The sequence below is a fragment of the Heteronotia binoei genome, chromosome 7 (assembly GCF_032191835.1).
Source record: "Heteronotia binoei isolate CCM8104 ecotype False Entrance Well chromosome 7, APGP_CSIRO_Hbin_v1, whole genome shotgun sequence".
NCBI classification, from domain to species: domain Eukaryota; kingdom Metazoa; phylum Chordata; class Lepidosauria; order Squamata; family Gekkonidae; genus Heteronotia; species Heteronotia binoei.
The window spans coordinates 117840423-117849541 of record NC_083229.1 but is presented as its reverse complement, the minus strand read 5'-3'; positions in this window follow the sequence as shown (position 1 = coordinate 117849541).

Here is a 9119-nt window from a genome sequence, read left to right as displayed (position 1 = left end):
CTGCATAACAATCCCTGGATTAGAAGAGCGAGCAGCCAGCCAGCCACCAGGAGCTTTGCCATGCCCCCAGCAGCCCTCAATAACCCCTGGAGAAATCCATGCCACCCTTTCTTCACTTCTTCTGTGATTTTGGGTGTGGGGGGCTGGCTTGCTGGCCTTTTGATTGGGGGGGGCCCAGGAGAGTCCCAGGCGAGCGAGGCCTGCTTGGGCTGGCTGGATCTCTAGCAGGCCTTGTTTGCCTGGACTCTCCCTTCTTGCAGTGGGTTGCTTTTAGCTGAGGGTGGTGGTATATGCTAATGAGTTATGCGAATGAGCCCCCCACCTATTTTTCTAGCAAATGGCCCCTGGTAATGTCATTCCTCTTAGGAACAATAAATTATGATGAAGATTAGCAGCCATTAAGGAACAGCTTTGAACTTTGCCACTAATGTACAAAAAATACAGGTGAAGCCTTATTCTTGTGCCTGAAGAGGGGAGCAGCCCAAAGGCAAGGGAGAGATGGATGATGCAGATACATTAGAGTTGGCAAAAATAAGGCCAGGATTTTATTGATTACAGGCTCCTCAGGTTACTCGCATAGGGATCCAAATACCCTCCTGCCTGCAGCCTCTTTTTTTTCCTTTATGTTCAGAATAATTTTATTTCAGAACTCATATATTGTTCAGTTGCACAGTTGAGTCCGACTCTTTGCGACCCCATGGACCAAGTCATGCCAGGCCCTCCTGTCTTCCACCATCCTCCGAAGTCTGCTCAAATTTGTGTTAGTTACAGCAGTAGCGCTGTCCAGCCATCTCATCTTTTGCCGTCCCCTTCTTCTTTTGCCTTCTGTCTTCCCCAGCATCAGGATCTTCTCTGGGGAGTGCTCCCCTCTCATTTGGTGGCCAAAGTATTTGAGCTTCAGCTTCAGCATCTGACCTTCCAGGGAACAGTCAGGGTTGATTTCCCTTAGGACTGACTGATCAGATCTTCTTGCAGTCCAAGGGACTCTCAAGATTCTTCTTCAGCACCACAGCTCGAAAGCATCTATTCTTCTGCACCTGACCTCCCTTATGGTCCAACTTATGGTCTCACAGCCATACGTTACTATTGGGAATACCATAGCTTTGACTACATGGACTTTTGTTGGCAGACTTTTTATTATACTGTCTAGGTTCACCATAGCTGTCCTCCCACGGAGCAAACATCTTTTAATTTCATGGCTACTTCTTCACCCTTTGCTGAAACACAATTTTCTATGTAGCCTAAAAAAGCTCCAGCAGGCTCTGAAAAAAATACATACATACAGGTTGTCAAGTTGCAACCCACTTATGGCAACCCCAGCAAGGGGCTTCCATGGCAAGGGAGAAGCAGAGTTGGTTTGCCATTGCCTTCTTTTGTAGAGCCTTCCTTGATGGTCTCTCATCCAAGCCTTATAGCCACCTTCAAGAGGGGTTTAGATAAAAATATGGAGCACAGGTCCATCAGTGGCTATTAGCCACAGTGTATGTGTGTATATAACATTTTTTGCCACTGTGTGACACAGAGGGTTGGACTTGATGGGCCGTTGGCCTGATCCAACATGGCTTCTCTTATGTTCTTATGGTGACCCCAGCAAGGGATTTTCAAGGCCAGTGAGAAGCAGGGTTGGCTTGCCATCGTTTTCCTCTGCGGAGTCTTCCTTGCTAGTCTCTCATTCAAGTACTGACCCTGCTTAGTTTCCGATATCTGATGAGAATGAATTATACCATGCCACCTTCCCTCTGGGGGAAAAAAAATAGGTCTTGCTTTTCCCAGTAATCCAGAAAGACTAATAGAGTATATATGTATACATGGCAAAGATTGTGCCATCCTCTTCAAACTAGCTTGAGCATAAGCCCTATTGAAAATGAAACATACATCTGAGGGGGCATGTTTTGGATTGAGTTGCATGACAATATATGATTGTGGGCAAAGCCTTGAATAAAATAAATAACACTGAGGCTGATAAACTGGGTTGCCATACGCCTACTGGCAGGGGTGGAATTCTAGCAGGAGCGCCTTTGCATATTGAGCCACACACCCGTGATGTAGCCAATCCTCCAAGAACTTACAGGGCTCTTTGTACAGGGCCTACTGTAAGCTCTTGGAGGACTGGCTACATCAGGAGTGTGTGGCTCAATATGCAAAGGAGCTCCTGCTAGAATTCCACCCCTGCCTATTGGGGGCAGGGGAAGTCCTGCCTCCAGGAGGCATCGCCTGCCAGAACTCCTGCAACTAGTGGGAGAAATGTATTTTTTTTTTTAAAAAAGCCATTGATGGCAGTGTGATGTCACTTCCTGGAAAGATCCAGAAGTGATATCATAATTATCTAGGAACCACCAAAGACTCTTTGGTTTTGCCACAGATTTTCCAACAATGCCTAAAGAGATAACATAATTTCTGGGTTTTCCTGGAAGTGACATCATAGTGTTGCTGCTGGCCATCCTCCAAGTCCTTACCCCTCCCCTGGTTTTTCACTGGTTGCCTGGCAACCTTATTAAGAAGGAAAGTGACAGCTTTCTATATGTTGCATTTATATCTATATATCCTTCATAAATGAAAGCCCTATGGTGGTGGCCAAACCCAGGTCTCCCATTGGCTGAAGGATGCATTCCATGCACTCCATAAACCATTGGCCCATCATGGCTCAGTCATCATCTCTGACCTCCTATTGGCTGACTCCCCTGCCCCGGCCTACTGCAAGCCCAGGAATATTGAACAAACCACCAAAACAGTGTTATCTCAGAGACAGACGCACCTCTGACGCTTCTCTGCGTCCTTTCTGTCAACTGACCTCAGAAAGGGCTGCCGCTCTACTGCAGTCTCATGAAAGGCATCATAGGTGGCAGCAAGAGACCTCTCCCACTCCATCAACGGCCCACACGGACGACCTCTCAGCCCATTGTATTTCCCTTCACAACAGGCCTTATTCTTGGTTTAACAATAATTCTCCTATCCCAGATTCTTCGAGAGAATGTTAGTGACTTTGAGTAACTGTCTCACTAACCTACAAAACCTGGGATATTTGGGAGGGATCCAATAAAACTGATCTCATAAGTACATTTGTTAGATTTTTATTGAGCCACGAGTTTCATCAATGCTTTCTAAATAAAATGAAGGAAACACAATCCAGTCATTCTTCTGAATTAGTTTTAACTAAGAATTCATTTTTTTTAGGAAGTTATCCGCACTGTTTAAGAAAACTGAAAAATAAGTATTGTTTATGAGCCTTAACATCAGGAAATTTCTTGAAAGCCCATAAAGGCATTTTCTTTCATCATTTATCTGCATTTCTATATCTGAATAAACAAAAGCATTCAATGACAAAATGGGTAGCTTGTTTCATTATTTGTGAAAGTAAAAGGCAGAAAAGTGTTCATATTGCAAATACAGACTAATTTAACATCAGCAACGAACGAAAAGGTTATTTCAAAACAGGGCTGCTAACTCCAGCCTTGGAAATTCCTGGACATTTTTTGATAATGCTGGGAAGGGCAGAACTCAGGGAGGGTGGACGAGCTCACCAAGGGTGCCCCCCACCCTAGATCTGGCCCTGATAGGAAGTACTAAGCCGCACTCATGTAAATGCAAGCATATGAAATAGGGTTGCCAAGTCCAATTCAAGAAATATCTGGGGACTTTGGGGGTGGAGCCAGGAGACTTTGGGGGGTGGAGCCAGGAGCAAGGTTGTGACGAGCATAATTGAACTCCAAAGGGAGTTCTGGCCATCACATTTCAAGGGACAGCACACCTGTTAAATGCCTTCCTTCCATAGGAAATAATGAAGGATAGGGGCACCTTCTTTTGGGGCTCATAGAATTGGACCCCCTGGTCCAATCTTTTTGAAACTTGGGAAGTATTTTGGGGAGAACCACTAGATGCTATACTGAAAATTTGGTGCCTCTACCTCAAAAAACAGGCCCCCCCCAGAGCCCCTGATACCCGCAGATCAATTCCCCATCATTCCCTATGGGAATCATTCATGGAGGTGCATGATGGCCCTGGGGGCGGGGCTTCCCCCGCCGGCCAGTTGGCTGGGGGAGGGGGGAAGCCTGTAAAACCGGGGGATCCCCCTCTGGGACCTGGGGATTGGGAAGCCTAATATAAAAGCTAATCAGGTAAACATTTTCACAAATTAAAAATGTGACACAATCCCCTGGGCTTGTCAGCTTTTCCAGTTGTTCAGACACATGAACCAGAACACTGGGAACAGTTCTTTGTGACTAATTTGGTAGAATTGTGTTTGCAGGCCTTTCCAGATTTTTCCCCTCTAAACAAAAGGAGTGCAGGTATAGGTCATTTTTTAGAATCTATGCAAGCGGAGTCACACTAGAGGAAGGCAATGACTCTGTATTATATAGTAAGTTCGGACAGCTTGTGGTAAGCAAGAATTTGTTGAACAAGAGCAGAACTGAACACAAACAGGTCACGCCACTCCTTATATCCACGAGGCAGCAATCCACCCTATTGGTCTCTCTAGGATCCTTCGTTTGCATTCCCTGAGAGAAATGCCTCATGTCCCGATTGGCTGGTTCTAAAAGAACAGCCAATCGGAATGTAGGCATCAGGCTCCAGGAGGGCAATGAAGTAGGCTTCAAGGTCAACTAACAGACGTAACAAACCAGCAGTCAAAACCACCAATGCACAACACTCTGATTCTTCCCCTCCCCTACTTCTGTGCTCTTGTAGGTGAGTTGATCCCCAGAAACAATGAGTGAAGGGCAATTTTTGTCACTTGCCCCCCACCCCAACATTGTTTCTTCTTTCACAAATAGAGATGCCATTCAGCAGGCAGAACTGCTGTTACTGCTAGAGTTTTCAGCCTCCAGGTGAGCCTTGGAGATTGCCTGCAATTGCAATTGATCTCCGGGCCATAGAGCAGGGGTGTCAAACTCAATTGTTACGAGGGCTGGATCTGAAATAAATGGGACTTCGTGGGGCTGGGTCATGTGTGTCATAAAATGTAATGCGTGGTAGTGAAGATATAAACTTTATAAAGGACACAGACAAACACGATTAAAGATTTTTTTAAAAAATAAAACATGCTTAAAGCATTAGCACTCTTGCAACATTTTGTTTATTTAACAGTCTCTGATAACTGACAGCTCTTGTTCTGAGGAGCCTTGGCCAATAGAAGGAAGAGAGGCTTGGCTCAGTAGTTCTGCTGTGCGATTGAGAGAGCCTGACAAGGCAAGCTCTCCCTCCCCTCTTTCTCCCCAAGGGAGGAGCCCGAGAAAATAGAGGCTTTGCTCTGTAGCTCCTGTGTGATTGAGGAAGCCTGGCAAAGCAAGCTGTGATGCAGAAGGAAGCAAGACAGAGGGAGAAGGAAACAGATGACAGACAGTTGCTTGCAGGCCTGATAGGACTCCTCCGGGGGCCTAATCAGGCCCTTGGGCCGCATGTTTGACACTTGGAGACAATGGCTGCTTTGGAGGGTGGACTCTATGGCATTATACCCTGCTGAAGACTCTCCCCCCCTCCCCAACCTCCCCAGGCTCCAACCCCAAACCTCTTAACCCAGAATTGGCAGACTTGATGATTACATTGGTAGAACAGCAAATTAGAATCCAAGTCATAGGCTGCATTCAGTTGCCACTCTGGGGTTGGATCAAACTTTGGTTAGTTCAGAAATGAATGCAGAAGGCTGAACAAATTAAAGTTGGTAAACTGGCCCCAAATTGGGATTACGAAAATGTTTCACTGATTGGATAATCACAATTTGGACTATTCGGGAGATAACAGACAGGCCTTTAGGGGTAGATCGAAGGCATCCCAAATCGGGGTGCCCCAAAAAGAGCTGTCCCGAAGCCTCCACATGGTCCCTGGTGAGGCGGCCCCCTCCTGTCTGCCAGGTGACTTGGCCCAATCGGATGGGGGGGGGGACCTCAGAAGCTGGACAGCTCTTTTTCTCTCTCAACAGGTCAAGCGCTCATACTGTCAAGCCCTCTGGCTAGTTTTAACAAACAAAAGCACCAGAAGCAGCTTGGGGTGGCTTGACAGTTTCACCGCCAAGCCATCTCACTTGCACCTTTCCGTTTCCAGACACCGAGGAGGCGGATGGCGTGTGGCTCAAATATTTGCTATCACTTTGACAGTGGTAGCTTTTTGAGCTGCTCTGAGGACGTTGGAGGACTGGGGAAGTACAGGATGGGGGCAGGTGGCAGATGTCAGCATTTGTAAGGATTTTTTGGGTTGGTTTCGGAGGCGTCTCTGAGTCAGCCTGTAATGCCGGTCTGTAATCACCCTTCATAATTTTGTTGTGACCTCTGAATTTGCAAATGTACATAAGCATGCACAGTCACTGAACTGCAGAAACGGTATAGGGAAGATACCTTCTCTTTTGGGAGATGGGAAAGAAATGAGAAGCAGCAGGCCTCATTTTAGGCAGGAGCTCACAGGAGCGGAGCTCTGGAACCTCTAAACTTTATTGAACTCTTTCTTTCTTAAAAACCACCCCCCCCCCCCAATACTTGCTTCTGGGCTCCATTGTTCAAACCCCCTGTGAGAATTTTGCTGAACTCTGTGATTTAACAAACTTTCTAATATTTTCCCCCACAAAAAAAGGGGGAAATAACCAAAACATATAAAAGCAGACAGATGGAAATCTTCATCAAGCCCCAGACCACATAGGAGAAAGCAGGGCTCTTTGTAGAAAAAGCCCAGCAGGAACTCATTTGCATATTAGACCACATCCCCTGAATAGCACCATTGTTTCACATAGGGCTTTTTTTGTAGAAAAATCCCAGCAGGAACTTATTTGGATATTAGGCCACGCTCCTTGTCACCAAGCCAGCCAGAGCTGCATTCCTGTGCATTCCTGCTCAAAAAAGCCCTGGAAGAAAGTGATTTAAAAAGTATGATTGGAGAAAGATTTTATTATGACAATTCCAATTCAAGAAGCATTTTAAGGTAGATGCTGAGCTGGTATAATTTAGTACACCTTCCAGCGACGTTAGGGGTGTGTGGCATATGCAAATGAGTTATGCAAATGGTTGTGCTAATGAGCTCCAGCACCTCTTCTTCTACTAAATGACCCCTGAAAGTGGAAAAATCAAGGTTTACAAACAACCTCAGATTTGTTACTTATTGCTGTAGAAACAAGCCACACGTCATGAGCATGGCTGGATTTTTATTTTTTCCCGTCAGGTCACAGCTGAATTATGGCGACCCGGTAAGGTTTTCAAGGCAAGAGACATTCAGAGACGGCTTGCCATTAGAGCTGCCAAGTCTAATTCAGAAAATACCTGGGGACTTTCGGGGTGGAGCCAGGAGACTTTGAGGCGGAGCCAGACTTTCCCATTTCCAAAATAAAGGCATAACAATACAGCAGTGCAGTTCACCTGAATAGTCATCATTTCCTCATCCCCCAATAGCTGCAATTCTAGTGAATGAAAGCGTAAACACACAAAAAGCAGCCAAAATGCACAGAGTTTGCAAGCTCACATTTTTGTGCTCTCACTGGGGCTTTACTCACAGGAGCTGCTGTTCTTCAGCCTAACACAGGCAAACAAAAGAGAGAGAGGTGGAGTTTTCTTCTATCCCATAAACAGGCTTCTATACAAAGACTCTGAAAACAATGCGAAACAAACACAGAGACAGACACACACTATTACTGCCTCCCCTACAAAAACTTCTGAAAAGTACGCTCTCTGTCACTGGGTCTGGTTCCTCCACAACGACATCTGACAATTACAGGGGCTACGCTGCTCTCTCTTACACACACATACACTCTTACTTGCTGTGAAACGAAAGCAAAACAAATGGAGGCTCTGCTTCTGACCTTTCCCCATGAAGCACTTCCTGCTCAACTTTAAAGGGGCACACACACACACACACACACACACACAAAGAGGCATTTTAAAACGGGACCTGTTTGCAGGTTTCTTAACCTGCGGGAGATCTAGAGGTACTGGTGGCTGTGGGGGCATGGCTTCCCCCAGTCAGCCAGCCAGCTGGGGGCAGGGGCGGGGGAAGCCTGTAAAACCGGGGGATCCCCCACTGGGACCTGGGGATTGGGAAGCCTATTTGCCATTGCCTGCGTCTGCATAGCAACCCTGGAATGCCTTGGAGGTCTCCCATCCAAATACTAGTCAGGTAGGGTTGCCAAATCCAATTTAAGAAATATCTGGGGACTTTGGGGGTGGAGCCAGGAGACTTTGGGGTGGAGCCAGGAGACATTAGGGGTGGAGCCAATATCAAGGCTGTGACAAGCATAATTGAACTCCAAAGGGAGTTCTGGCCATCACATTTAAAGGGACAGCACACCTTTTCAATTCCTTCCTTCCATAGGAAATAATGAAGGATAGGGGCACCTTCTTTTGGGGCTCATAGAATTGGACCCCCTGGTCCAATCATTTTGAAACTTGGGGGGCATTTTGGGGAGAGGCACTAGAAGCTATACTGGAAATTTGGTGCCTCTACCCCAAAAGACAGCCCCCCCCCAGAGCCCCAGATACCCGTGGATCAATTCTCCATGATTTTCTATGGGAATAAATCTCCATTGGGAATAATAGAGTTCCCAGCAGACATTTCCCTCCCCTCCCCCCGCTTTTTGACGACCCTGAAGCGGGGGGAGGGCCTTCTGGGGGATCCCCTGCCCCCACCTGGGGATTGGCAACCCTATAGTCAGGGCTGACCTTGCTTAGCTTTCAAGATCCGAGGAGATCCGGCTCACCTGGGTGATGGCTGAATAAAGTCTAAAAAATAAAGTTAAATGAAAGCAGAACATGCAGAAAGGGGCCTGGCTATCCCTGAGAAAGCCTAGCTCCAACAGGCTCAATCATGGCCACAGCTTAGGGCAAATGGTGATTTACAATTAAAATGGATTCTACGCTTGATTTTGGCCACTGTTTATAATTCTGCATTCCTTCCCCAGCAAATGTTTGTGGCATGTCTGGTCCTATTGCTTTTGGCCTTACCCTTTCAAGCCTCACGCAGTAGATGAACGATCACTTCCGGCTCTGTGATCATACGATTATGGAACTAGGTTACAGGAAGAATCCACTAATATATTCAGGACGTGGGGCAACCCAGCTCTGCAAAGCCTCAAGCACCAAATAAATAAATAATAATGGCGGAGTGGTTAAGTGTGTCAGAGTAGACAGTGAAATACAGGAACGATA